Source organism: Oryza sativa, chromosome 11 (assembly GCF_034140825.1).
Source record: "Oryza sativa Japonica Group chromosome 11, ASM3414082v1".
Taxonomy (NCBI): Eukaryota; Viridiplantae; Streptophyta; class Magnoliopsida; order Poales; family Poaceae; genus Oryza; species Oryza sativa.
The window spans coordinates 17,325,727-17,340,727 of record NC_089045.1 but is presented as its reverse complement, the minus strand read 5'-3'; the positions used below and the strand labels follow the sequence as shown (position 1 = coordinate 17,340,727).

At 41.8% G+C, this 15,001-nt stretch overlaps 1 pseudogene; it reads left to right on the top strand.

Moving 5' to 3' along the window:
• Positions 1–7,855: 7,855 nt before the first annotated feature.
• On the top strand, positions 7,856–8,924 carry LOC4350461 (anthocyanidin-3-O-glucoside rhamnosyltransferase-like; annotated as a pseudogene).
• The last annotated feature ends 6,077 nt before the right edge of the window (positions 8,925–15,001 follow it).

Below are 15,001 nucleotides of genomic sequence, written 5' to 3'. Positions count from 1 at the left end.
CACGGGTCGGTGCCCGTTAGTCGAGATGCCATGGCACTAGACTAGTACGCGGGTGGTCTCACCCCTATGTGTGTGGCGCACCCGGTCTAGATCCTGTTGCTAGGGGCTCAATCCTGGCCTGCCTATCTAGGATACTGGCCGTAGGCAGGGTTGGGTCGGTACTTTTGTTCACGGCTAGGATGGGTGAAGGGTTATGTCACATGTTTACGACGAGTTCCAAGGCCATGGAATGTGGAGTAAAGATATGTCTTGTGGGTAAAGATGTACACCTCTGATCAGAGTAAATCTATTCGAATAGCCGCGCCCTTGGTTATGGGCAAGCCTAGCAATGTACCCAAGTTAGTTGTTTAATTCTTAAAACTTGCTTAACAACTAAAATGTGGAATGGTTGGCCTGGGTTGGCTTGGGACGAGTTGGGACCAGGTCAGGTTGCCAGTTCGGTCTGAATCATCGTAGGCCTTGGGTTAAGGCAGGTTCATGTGGGTTCACGGCCTTGATTAATAATATTGTGTAGCTCTAGGATCGTGTTTACAAAATAGCTTTGGGCAACTAAGTGACTTTTAAATGCTGTTTACTGCCAAACTTAACCCCTATTATTATCCCCTTGTACCCCCTTGCATTAATCATGCATCTCCTGGTGTGGCTTGCTAAGTACTGTGGTTGTACTCATTCTTGCTCTATCTTTCCCCCCTTCAGTAAGAGAAGCTTTGGAGAAGAAGTCCTAGGTGGAGTCATGGCTTATACCCCAGTTGAGCGCCTGTGAACATGGAGTCGTAGGCTCGCTAGTCCGCTGCTGTTTATTTTTGTTTGTCAGGCCTGAAGTGCCTTTGTAATAATGTAAATATTATCAATATAATAAATATGTACTTTTTGTATCATATTTGTTTGGTGTATCCCGGCTTTTCCTGGGACGGGTATTAATACACTAGTGTTCTGGAAAAGGTATTTTTCCGGGCGCGACAAGGCTGTGACTAAGAATGGAGGCATGACAGTCATTGAAAACTTGAAGAACGACTTGATCCGACAACGCACTATAACGGGATGATACGTTTTCAGGCCCTGGGGCGTTACCCCTACGTATGCACAAGAGCCGCAACAGAAGCTAAATAGTGCGATCAGAGAAGTCGTGAAAAAATAGGTCTTGAAACTCCTACACGCTGGGATAATATATTTTATGCCGTATAGAGAGTGGGTTAGCCTGGTGCAGGTTGTGCGTAAGAAGGGAGGCATGGCGGTCATTCAAAACTCGAAGAATGAATTGATTCGATGACGCATTGTTACGGGATGAAGGATGTGCATTGATTACAGAAAGCTCAACAAAGCTACAAAGAAAGACCATTTCCCGCTACCTTTCATTGATGAGATGCTGGATTAGCTAGGAAATCATCAAATTCCCATCTATGCCGATGATCAAAGCAAGACAATGTTTACATGTCCGTCGGGTCCCAGAACTAATTACTTGGATCCGACTATGATTAATGTATCAATCCCTGGATCAGTAAATATTGATACATACAATATAACTGGTTCTTAATTGCATACATTAAAGTTCTACAATACTAAGGGTTTTACAATAATAGGTACTCACCTAATTAATTAACTAGAATTAATACACAGCGGAAGTTTATATACATTCTGACTAGAGAGGTATAACCTTTAGGGATTTTCTAAATTATCAGGGTCATCGTAGTAATAGTCATAGGGGTCCTCCTCTTGACCCAAATCTGAAAAAGGGCTATAAGAGCAAGAATGAGTATTGACAATACTCAGCAAGTTATCATGGAAATATGTTATGCATTGGCATATAATGGGGTTCTTTGTGAAAAGCATTAATAAACAATCTAGAAGAGTTATAGCAAGAATTTATAAATATATATATAGACTTTAAATTTCTAACCAGGGTAACATATGAGTCCTGGTACTCAATTCCATGAGTACGGCTATTCGAATAGTTTCAAAGATATTCTACTGCAGTAGATGTACGCTTTACCCGCAATCCACAACTTGCTGATAATCATCGGCTATAGTCATGGCCCAATATTAAGTTATTAACAATTGTGGCACCTATTCCATGAACTTATATCCTCATATGCTCTGAACGTATTGTTAACAGCAGCAAGAGGAGTTCTGGCGTTCCCGAGATATTTAAGGGGAACTAATCGTATGACACCACGTCATCTCGATTAGGGTTTAGAAATATACCATATAATTTATACTCGAGTATCACAAACCATTTACCTGTACATGGTAATGGTTAAAAGTTGCCTTTCGCTGCTATAGTTGCCTCCTGCGCGAGGACTTAAAAATAAGAACCACTATACAGAGGTGCCATATTGTTAATTAACATAATAACTAGGTCTATCCCCATTCTAGAAACTGTGGTCGTACCCGTTCGTTCGACATAAGTACCTGGTAAAAACTATATCGATCGAGACAGTACTAGCCACCCAGAAATCAACCAAACCTTACGTACTGTCCCAATCTAAGTTTAAGGAATTTTAAGCAGATTGTAAGCAAAGTAAGCAATACTAAATTATCTGGGTTTCTATGGTTGAATTATGCATATAAAATAGAATATTGAAAAGAATGCTATAAATAAATAATTTGTAAAATATAGGCTTAAATGATCAAAAGGTATATGGTAACTTGCCTTGCTCGATGTCCTGAGATTGATTGCTATTATCTAGTGTGTCAAAAGATTCCTCAAGACCTAGGGTTAGACATATAAAATTCAAATTCAAAAGGAATTCAGATACAATCCAAAAATAAGAAAAATAGGGAAAATAAAATAAAATAGAAAAATAACAAAATGGGTCTCAAAAGATAGAGAATGATTTTAGAAGAATATTGGTCCAAGTTTCAATGGAATTGGACCTATATTTTCAAAGATATGGGTTTCTAAAGTTTGAAAATCAATTAAATGTGAAATGGCACGGTGTGCGGGTCCCACCTGTCAGTCTCTCTCTCTCTCTCTCTCTTCTCTTCTTCTACCTCCAGCCGATCCCTATTTACGGCTGGCGGTGCTAGGATTGGCGATTGCGGCGGTGATGGAGGAGAAGAGGGGTTGCGGCCGAGGATGGGAGGGAGCTAGGGTACTCCGGCGACGGTGAGCGGCGGCGGAGGGGTTAATTTGGTATGTGGTTGAGCTAGCGGCTAGGGCGGCGGTGGCATAGTTAAGCCGTGAAGGTGATCAGGGTTATGTGAGTTAGACATGGCTCGGGGAGGGGTTCTAGAGCATCTATCAGGTACCTAGAAGGGTTTAAGCAGCTTGCCGACCTTCGGCAAGGTGTGGAATATATTTGCCGACGAGCTCCTCCATTGGCGGTGGCCGTGCTCACGTCGGCAGCCCAGAGGGTGGCATGGTAGAGCAAACCAATTGCTAAAATAGAATCTAGGGAGTACATAGATGGTTAAAACGAAAGAACTCACCGAGATCGGTTGAAACGACGGGTTGCGGCCGGAAAAACTTTGTGGCGGCGAAGAACAGAGCAGCGCGGGGGCGGCGGTGCTCGGCTTGGTACGGCGAGGTAAAACTCGACGCAGAGCTTCGGTTAGGATCTAGTATGCTAAAACATGGTAGGATATAGGTGTTCTAAGGGGTATATAAGGTGGAGGATGGATGGAGGGGTGTGGAGTCGATCGCGCACAAGGTGTTCGATCGACGGACGAGGGTGGTTGATGGAATGGATTGGTGAAACAGAGCTTCGGAGTTGCGGGGCTATGGTTATTGATGATCGATGATGGACAAGGAAAGGGTTGGGGTCCTATTTATAGGGCCAGGGGAAGTGGATGAGTTCGGACGCCATCATCGCCATGGATGAGCTCAAGGATTGGATATGTCAAAGGTGGCAGAGGCTGTGAGAGGGTGGCCAAGGTCAATATGAGTGGCGGGAGGCCACGTTTGAATACTTACCAGCGAAGGATTGGCTTGACCGCGAGTAGAAACGGCTGGCGACGTGTTGGCGCCAATCCGGGCGTGACGCGCAGCGGTAGTGAGGGTTAAAACGGTCGGCTTGGGGGTGAATGGCTTGAATTGAGAGAGGGGAAACCACCTTCTATCTTCAATTCAACCGTGTGGCAAGAATTGGCGCGATTCACCCTGGGTAGAATCAAAATCGGACTCGGCGGCGGCTTTGGACGGGAACGCACGGCATCGAGCGGCGATTTCTTGCGGCGGAGGTCATCCCGGCTTTGTCGTCGTCAAGATTGGTGCGGCGGCGGCGGCCTGAGGGCGTCGGACGGGCGACGACACGCCAAGGCAATCGGGCACGCGCGACGGGTCCCGAGGCCGACGCGCGGCGGCTCGGCGCGCGGCAAGGTAGGAAGCCAGGCAGCGCGCGAGAAGGGGAGGAGAAGGCCAACTAAACCATGGTTTTTGAGTGGGATGTGGTCCCCAAGGATCCAACATAGACTTTGCAAAAGATTGGGTAGAGATTGGGCTGAGTTAGCTGGGCTAGGCATTTCATCGAGCTCCTTGTGTGCGATGAACAGTGAAATTCAACAATTTTGAATATTTTCCTTGAGAAGATTTGAATTTAAACTATGAATTTGGAAAGGTTTCACTATGGTTTGGAGTATAGCAAATCCTTACTAATATTAGGGTAAATTAAGGAAATAATCTAAAGATTGAAATTTGAGAGAATTTGCTCAAATTTAGTAAGGTTCGGAATAAAGGGTATAATTAGGGTAAATTAGTAGGGTTCTAAAGAAGTAATACTTGAACCACTTAGGAATCAAATAGATTTTTAAAACACACTAAATTAATCAAAAGCCAGCATGATGCAGTCAAATTTTAGTTTTAAAATTTGAGGATGTTACAATGTCCTTACGGAATGTACGCATACCAGCGGATGTCGTTCGGTTGTGTAATGCACCCGTGTCGTTCCAACGGTGTATGATGTCTATCTTCTCCGACATGATTGAGGAAATCATGGAAATCATCATGGATGACTTATCCATCTATAGAAAGAGTTTTGATCAATGCTTGGAGAACCTGGACAAAGTCTTGCAGCGGTGTCATGAAGAGGACTTGGTGCTTAACTAGGAAAAGTGTCATTTCATGGTTCAGAACTAGTAAAAGTGCCACTTCGTGAAAAGGATTTTGTGCTTAACTAGGAATAGTGCTCGAACATCGAGTCTCCGAAAAAGCAGTACAGGAGTACAAAGTTAGAATTGTGGTAATCCAACAACTCCGACCTCCTATAATGTTAAAGGGGTCCGTAGTTTCCTGGGTCATGCGGGGTTTTATTGTCGGTTCATTAATCATTTTTCTTTAGTAGCTAGACCCCTCACCAGCTTGCCAGCTAAGGATGCTCCCTTTAACTTTGATGATTAGTGCTTAAAATCTTTTAGTTACCTAAAAGACTCTGGCTTACAACTCTATAATGTATCCGAATGTTAAGGATTAGGAAAGAGGGACAGGGTTGTCATCACCTACCGCCTACCCCTACAACCCGTGGAGCACACAACAAACAAATGTAACCTCCAGCCTAGACACAATGTATATGCTATTGATTACTACTCTAATCTCGGTACCAACTTAAGACTAAAGTACTCTACCTAAGTAGAGCAATGAATCCGCAACTATGAGAAAATATCTTACTTAAATAAGAAGAGTAAATACAACAAAGAAGTCATGAATGCTTACTTATATGAAGACAAGTTTGGAGAAGAGTGCCGACAAACCTTGCACTTCCCCAGGAGAAGAATGCCGACAGCCCAGCCTGGCACTTCTCCAGACATTCTCTTATTTACTCCCTACTCTAAGAACTAGCTAAGTAGATCTTCACCTTTGGAATGTAGCAATGATTTATATCTTGGTGTGTGTTGAGAGTAAGGAATGGAGGCCTATTTATAATGTGGAGGTGATTTGAGAGAATATTCCTCCTCCAACTCCTTTCAAGCCACAGCATGTCCTCAAACCGACATTCTATAGCGGTTACTCACCGTGAGCCTTGCACCAACGTCTCCAGGAGAGAGATAATTGATGCTATGTGGAAATTGTGATAGAGGGGAGCCACCCCTCATTCGACCGAACCCTGGCTAAGCCCCCTCGCGCCGCCTTTTATCTGGGTCACTGCCTGGTAGGTCCACGTGACGGTTTGGGGTGTTTGGACGACGTTGAGGCGGTTCACCTCCTGGTGTGGGCCCTTTGATTCATGTACTCTTCTCTCATTGGCTGGAATTTGTTTTCTCTTACTTGCGTTTTCTCTTAATTTCCACAAGTATTCACCCGCATACAAATATTCACCAACACTTGTGGAAGTGGTTTGTAATAAACCCCTACCGCTAGATTTAGTGGTAGACTATGGTAAAATTTATGCATGAATTGATGGTCAAATTTGGTAGTTAAGGACCGTAAACAGCGATGATGGTTACGAAATATTGTAATAAACCCCAAGTCGTCGATTCTTTGTCATCGGAAAATCCATAGCAGCGGTGTCATGATAAAGATTGGGATAATGATGATTCCGATTTGAAGTGGTGTGTAATTCAGTCGAGTCATATCTCCTAGGTCTGAAGTCGTCGAAGATTTTTTGTTCACGCGATTCGCCTCTTGGACCCATCTCATCGAAACCTTGAAGCACCATATCCCCCTACCTGGCACGCCACTTTCGACGGGCTATAGCCGCCTACGGTATTTGTAGAATATGGAAATTGTTAGTGACATGGTATACGCGAGATTGAGGTAAAAGAGGCAGGAGATGGGGACTTTTATACAGGTTCGGACCACGTAACTAATGGGTAATAGCCCTACTCCTATCGGCTGAAGCCGGTGTTGCCTTTTATATATCAATATCACACGAGTACAATATTGGAGAGGACTTAATCTAGTCCCGGTCAGCTTAGCAACATAGAACTCTCACATGTGGTCGGCGGCTAGTGTATTCTGCCTCCTCGAATATCACACGGCGAGATTGAAATTGTATTGTGTGGCTTGCCTAGATCCGTATTGGTTTTTTCTTCGCCTCCCGTGTGTGTCGTCTCTCCTACTGGGGGTCTTGTATTTATACCCTCAGGTGTCCTCTTGTCTATGTAGAATTAGATAACCAAGTATGGATACGATAAGAGTGGTGCTTGTCGTGCTCAAGTAGGACTTTGCTTCTCTTTCCTTATTCGGAACACCGTCCGTAGGTGAGGTATGATTTCATGTAAGACTTGTATATGGTGGGTCTCGCCGAGCCAAAAAAAATATTAATGATGTCTTATCTATAACATTCACTTTTCAAGATTGAACGAAATTTTAATGAAGCTTGATTCTTTATTCTTCTGCAAATGCGAATGAATTGCCTTGTATATATTGAGTCTGCAAGATGTTAGCTTGAAGCAAAGGTATATAGCGGGAAACACGCATGTGGATAAGTCTGCAAAATACATTTGCATGCGCAAGTTACTAATACTCTTACAAGAACAACCAGGATTCTTTCTGAAATACTTTGGCCCTATCATATTTAGGACCCAATGCGTTACTTTTGTACGCTGTGTTATCACTGCACGTAATAATTAGCAACAAAAGGCGTTCATACAGTATATGTACTAGAGTATGTCATTTCACCTAAACTGATAGCTACATGCTAATTGTGTATATCTAACATGCGCTGACGGCATTGGATAGCAAAAAAGTGGAAGAAATATTTATGGATGGTTTAATTTCTGAAAGATCATTTCACCTAAAATTGACAGATAACTTCTCTAATATCTATAATATATATTTAAATAATGTGAAAATAATGATTTGATATTGCTTGCATGTTAATTTTAAAAATACAACAAAATTGTTAATGATATGTGCTAATTATTGATTTAGCCATGCGCCATCCGCGTATATATAGATGGTAATGGGGTACAAATGCTTCACACTGAAAAGCAGTCCCGAACTAAGCATGGCCGGTGTGGATGCCACGGCCGCCGGCGGCGACGAGGCCGGCGAAACGTTGCACGTAGTGTTGTTCCCGTTCCTTGCCTTCGGCCACATCAACCCGTTCGCGCAGCTGGCCCGTAGCCTCCTCGCCGTCGGTGGGGTGCGTGTCACGTTCCTGTCGGCGGCGGCCAACGTGGCCCACGTCGAGACTCGAGACCATGCTGCCTGCGGACGGCCGTCGCCGTCGTGGCACTGCATCTGCCGCGCGTTCCGGGGCTCCCCGAGGGCACAGAGAGCACGGCGGAGGTCGACGCGGACGGCGCCGAGCTGCTCAAGCTCGCCCTCGACGGCACGCGGCCGCAGGTGGAGGCGCTGCTCGCGAGGCTCCGCCCGGACGTCGTGCTCTTCGACTTCGTCACGCCGTGGGTCGCCGACGCTGCCAGGCGTCTCGGCGTCAGGTCGGCGCGGTTCTCGATCTTCCCCGCGGTCTCCGGCGCGTACTTCATGGCCCACGGGCGCGGCCTCTACGGCGCGCGCCCGACCGCCGAGGAGCTCGCGTCGGCGCCCGAGGGGTTCCCGCCGTCGTCGCCGCTCTCCACGGTGCCGACCTACCAGGCCGCCCACTTCACCCACATTTTCACCAGCTTCCACGGCATGCCGAGCACGCATGACCGCTCCGTCGCCTGCCACAACGCCTGCGACGCGCTCGTCATCAGGACCTGCCACGAGATGGAAGGCCCCTACATCGACTACATCGCGGCGCAGTATGGCAAGCCGGTGCTCGCCACGGGGCCACTGGTGCCGGAGCCACCGCGAGGCGAGCTGGAGGAGAGGTTCGCGACGTGGCTCTCCTCCTTCCCGGACAAGGCCGTCGTCTTCGCCTTGGACAAATATAGAATAATCTGCATGGAACCATGGACAAATATAGAATAATCTGCATGGCAAAAAGTATTGTTTTTGGACATGGTACTCACATGGTATTTGTTATTGTAAACGATGCTGATGCCATGGATCAAGTTCTGCAAGTAAATGGAGATCACAACCATAATGCCTTTCCTTTTAATCTCAACTTTGATGCCGATGAGGAAGACCTACAAATACATCCAGGTAAGTCATTTAACCGACATGAATATTAGACTTAAAAAAAATGATAAAATGTGGTTTTACCCAAAGGATCATTGAAGAATAATATTATTTATCTGAAACCATGTTTTAAATTAGAAGTTAGTAATATTATATCATGCCAACTACCTACAATAGTACGTCTAGCCATGTCATTGGTTGTATTAGTTGCAATAACAATTAAGGATTGTAAATTAGACATTTCAGCACATAGTAAATCACAAATAATAATGAGATTGACCAATAAATACATTGATATGGTGTATTTACATACAATTGTCATGTCAATTGGTTCACTACCACAGCAATCTGAAAGAAAGCACATAAACTAAATTGTGTCAATGTCTCTCTGTCGCACTTAGATCTAATATGTATGGTTAAATCATATTACAAATAAAACCACGTGGTGAACCTAAAAAGTTGTGCCATAATTTTGCAAGAATGTTGATACATGACAATAAAATATTAAAATTCTGAATTGATACAGATGACTAACCTTATAATTGTTGTTGTAGACATGCAAGAGTACGGCGTGTATGCGGGTGATGTGGAAGTTGTTTTCGAACAAGAGGAGTTGGATGATTCAGGTTAGGAAGATGAACATCAAAACAAAAATCTGACCAAAATACAAAGACAACATATATATGCTGCATTTGCTGGAAAAACTAACAATGGAACCCTAAGAAAAAAATGTTACTTCCTCCGTTTCATATTATAAGACTTTCTAGCATTGTCTATATTCATATATATATTAATGAATCTAGAAATATATATATATGCGCCTGGATTCATTAACATCTATATGAATGTGGACAATGCTAGAAAGTCTTATAACCTGAAACAGAGGTAGTACAACTGAAGTTACAGCAATGTTTAATGTGAAAAGGGCTAGAGTGCAAGCTATTTGGCGAAGAGTGAAGCAATGTCTTGCCCACGGAATACCAATCGATGTAAGGTCTAGGAAAAAAAAGAATTGTGGTTGCAAAAAGAATGAAATCAACATGACAGATGTTGCTAATGTTCCCTTGCAACTAAGGGGCACTTTACGGTCATTTGCATCAGCCTCTGGTATACCAAAGAGCATGTTGCATAGGATGTTGAAAGAAGTGCTGCTAAGATGTCACTCAAACACACTAAAGCCATTGTTGAAGGAAGAGAATAAACCATCAAGGCTGCGGTGGTGTCTTTCCATGTTAGATTGGCATACTTTGCCAAATGAACCCAAGTTCATTGATATGCGAAACACTGTACACATAGATAAAAAATGGTTCAATACAACTAAAAGGACAAGAACCATTTACATGGTCCATTGGGAGGATGATCCATACAGACCTGTCCAAAACAAAAATTCTATTGATAAAATGATGTTCTTGGCAGCAGTTGCTAGGCCTAGATACAATGAAGAAGGTATCTGCACTTTTGACGGCAAGATAGGCTTGTGGCCTTTCACCAGAAAGGTACCATAACCTCTTCATATATGCATTTTTACTTAGTGATTTTATCTAAATTAATTGTTAATCTAACTTGATTATTGTACTACTTAGGAACCACCGCAAAGGACAAGTCATAATAGACCAAGGGGGACTCTAGTCACCAAGACAATCAAGGTTGATCGAGATACCGTAAGGTCATTTCTAATTGCTAAACTCCTACCAGCTATAATAGCAAGTTGGCCTCGAGAAGAAACACACAACAGTATATGGATTTAGTAGGATAATGCTCCTTCTCATGTCCTAGTGGATGATCCTCGATTTGCCTATGCAGTTTCCCAAAAGGGTTTGACATCCGACTCATGCATCAGCCTCCTAATTCCCCATATATGAATGCACTAGATCTTGGGTTTTTTGCGTCTCTACAATCATTAACATATAGAAGGATATCCAGGAATATGGATGACCTAATAGATAATGCTGAGCATCAGGCCTATGATGAGAACAAGCTAAATAGGGTGTTCCTAACATTGCAATCTTGCTTGTTAGAGGTTATGAAAGCTAATGGTGGAAATGGATACGAGATCCCTCATATGGGTAAAGAGAGGCTAGAGCGTCTAGACATTCTCCCTAATACCCTTAGTTGTGGTTTTGAGCTATATAATAAGGTAAGAACAGCATTAGCCAACCAAGTGCAGTAAATCATGCAATATGGTAAAGCACTATCCTGGTTTCAACTTTTGGTTAAATGTCAGGTTGTATATATGATAAGTTAAGATCAGTGTTACGCAAGTAAATGCAACAAACCATGTAATGTGAGAAGTTTTATGATGGTTTCAGCTTTTGAAATATGTAATATGGGAAGTTTATCATGGTTTCATATTTTGGGCAGTTTTCAGGTTGTATATATGACGATGTAATATCAGCATTAGGAGTAAATCATGTCATGTGGGAAGCTGTATCATTCTTGAGTTTCATAAGCATTGCATGCATCATCGTCATATTGTTTGTAATGTTAGAAACATCATATTAATTTCATTTACCACAATAAACGATCATATTTTAAAATAATTTTGCAGGATACCATTCATCACCACTCATGTACTACCATAATTACACATGCTTCCATATACAATACCAAAAGTCCAAACACTTCAAGATACTATGTTAGGCCATCATTCATAACCACCAAACCAGCATAAAAGCAACACATAATTTAATCATTCATCTAAATTTTGTGCTCTTAAAACATTCCGGAAAATTCTTTACCGATTTTTCCAACGCATCTTGGTCTTGCATGAGTTCTTCTAGGCCGCTATGATTGTATAGATCTTGTGCATATCCCCCAATGACCATGCCAACATCATCGTCGCTATCCTTCATCTCCTTGGTGCTCCCCTCCTCACTAATCACATCCTTAGCTTTTCCACTCATATCCTCAATGTTGATTTGCCCGATGAGTGCCTTCTCAATAGGAGCTTGTGGTCGCTATCGTCTTCCAATATTGTCCTGGAAAGGATAAAACACAGTACCAATACAAGATGGGATCAGTTGTTAGAGACATGAACCTTGTCACACTTGAAAATTCACTAGTAATTTCTGAACTAATTTGTGCATAAAATCCTTGTCCAGGAATCAGCCGAGGTACACAAACTGACAATTTAATATACAAATCCGTCATAATAATAATATTACATACTTACAAAAGAAAAGAAAAACAACAGCGGATTAACGGTCTAGCGAAGCTCCGGCTCCACTCCCATAAGCAGCTCAACTGAGGTATAAGCTAAATGTCTGCTCCTTTTAGATCCTTTTTCTTCAACTAAGGTTTGATTAATTATTGCAAGGTGAGTACATGGAATACTCCGCAAGACACACAGCAAATATGCAAGTGCAAAAATATACCAAAGGATGGCATAATATAGGCTCATTTGCAAAAGCAGCATTTAGCAAACATTTAAGAATTGTAAAACAGTAGAGTAATTAATCATCAATATTAATCAACACTGAATAGCACACCCATGCTGCACAGGCCCAACCAAACCTTGACAACCAACCCTGGTCGTACAGATCAAACCTCCAAACTAGGAATAAGCCATTCCAAACCAGAAGCCAAATTAATTATCACATTATTATCATTAATGAGTAGTGTGGGACTAATCACGAAAAACATTGCTCAACTTGCCCATGACCACGGGCATAGCTATTCGAATAGTTTTACTCTGGCCAGAGATGTACTACTGTACCCACAAGACACAACCCATTGTCATGTCACCGTGTCCGCGCAGACACGTCACCATGGCGAGTGATTGTGACAAGACCCCTCGCATAACTCAACTCAAAGCAACGCACCTTTCCTGGATCATAATCACCTCCTCAATAACCAGAGGCATGAACTCCCCAGCGACCCCCACGGACTTCTCGCCGCTTCACAGTCTGGTGCACCACGGTGAGCCTTGCTACACAAAGTGTCCAGCCGTTGCCCATGCTAGCTTGTGGTTGGCACGGTTAATGTCTCACAACAGTAGCTCGCGAACCGGTCCTTGTCATGAGCACAACCATCAAAACCATATGCTTACAACTCACCATTAATCAAGTTTTAGTTGACAAGTAATTAATAACCAATCACGATTGACCATCGTGAGCTACCATTAAATATCCATCATTAAGTAATAGTGAAACATTAATCATCCCAATCATGTGCTAATGTTTCTAAGCATGGCTAAGCAATTATACTAATATCTAGTCGAACCAATATATAAAGTCCAACTAGTCAAATTATAGCCCAAGGTATCAAGAAATAGGATAATCAATGAAAATTGGCCATAGCAAAGGTATAAGTTCACACCACCCGATGACATTCGAAATTAAATGCACAGTTGAAATAAATAAAGAATTTAAATATAGGATCAACTTGCCTTGCAATAATCGGTCTTCAATTAGTCTTATTGAACACTTCCAACGCACTCACGAACCTTCGCAACGACGGAAACGACAAGCTAACACGCAAAATGAGGAAAAGGACTAATAAAAACCAAATAAACAGTACATAAAAAGTAAACAAACATGTAGATCATGATTTTAGATGAATTTAAAGACTTGAACGGCCTCATTCTGACTTCATATGAATTAGTCATAAATTTTACAGGATTTAATTCAATTAAACCTATTTAAAAAAGATTAAATAAATTTATAACACAATTTATATATAATTTTAATATATAGATCTTTATTTTATACACTTTTGCAACTTGAAACACATTAATCTGATTTACAATGAATTAGAAATGGATTTTTTAAGATTAATCTGATTTTAACCTTATACAGAAAAGGATTTATGATTTATGACACAATTAAGATTTATTTTTAGAAGGGAAAAGGGGCTTTATGACGTCAGCATGACATCATCACCGGCTGCGGCTTGGGACATCATGGTCGCCAGCGAATTTGGCAGAGAGGCGCAGCGGCTCGGACTCGGCCGAGCGGCTGGAGGAAGGAGAAGACCCCGACATGTGGGCCCCATATGTCGGCGGCTGAGAGAGAGGAGGAGGGGCGGCTTGGCCTGGGCTGACTTGGGCCGAGCGCACGTGACCGGGGATAAGAGAGGGAAGGCTGGGCCGACTTTCGGCCCAAAGCCAAAAGGGAGATTTTAAAAACCTTTTCTATTTAAATTTATTCATGGAATGCAATTCCATTTATTAAAAATACTTCCTTGGCTCAAATAAATCCCAAAAAATCCAGAAACTAAAGAAACAAGAGAAATATTTACCAAAGTTTTATCTAGACCATTTTTACATTGAGATTTATTAAACTAAACTTAGAGCTTTTCTTTTAGGATTTTAAGATCATTTATAATAACTCAATTTATAATTTAAGGATTTTTAAACAACCAAAACATTTAACAAAATTACATATAGATCATTTAATGATTAGTTTATTGATTAACTAATTACTGAAAAAATCTTTGTATTATTAAAATTAGTAATTGAGCTCTGAAAAAATCCGAGAAAATTCCAGATAGTATAATTAATTATGGAGAATTTAATAAAAATTAAATCCAGTCATGCTTTATATTTAGGGAATTTTATTTCCCACATTTAACTTCACTTGTAAATTAATGAACATTTAATATAAATTCTAATGATAATTTATTAAATAATTTATAAATCCTAAAACGAAAATCAGATGCGACAGACCCCCAACATATAAATAAAGTATTTCGATTTGTGATGTAAAGGTGAATCTATCACCGAATCAATCAATGTCTAAAATGTAGTAAAGACCAAAGGGACTGATCATGGCAATGATAGCTAAAAATCAGAGTACATCAGTGTGTGTGTATATATATATATGAGTAAATTCCCTGTGTACCCCTGAAAACTCACTCAGTCCCTTTCGTACCCCTGAAATTTACCCGATCTCTTCTATACCCCTGAAATTTTAACTTGATCCCTTCCATGCCCCTACCGTTACATTTTCCATTATTTCACTATTACATTTGGTTGCAAATGTCTTTTTTTGCCCTTGATGCTATAGGTTTGAATATAAGCTTAAAAGCGATTGAAAATTTTGTTTGAGTGCACAGTAC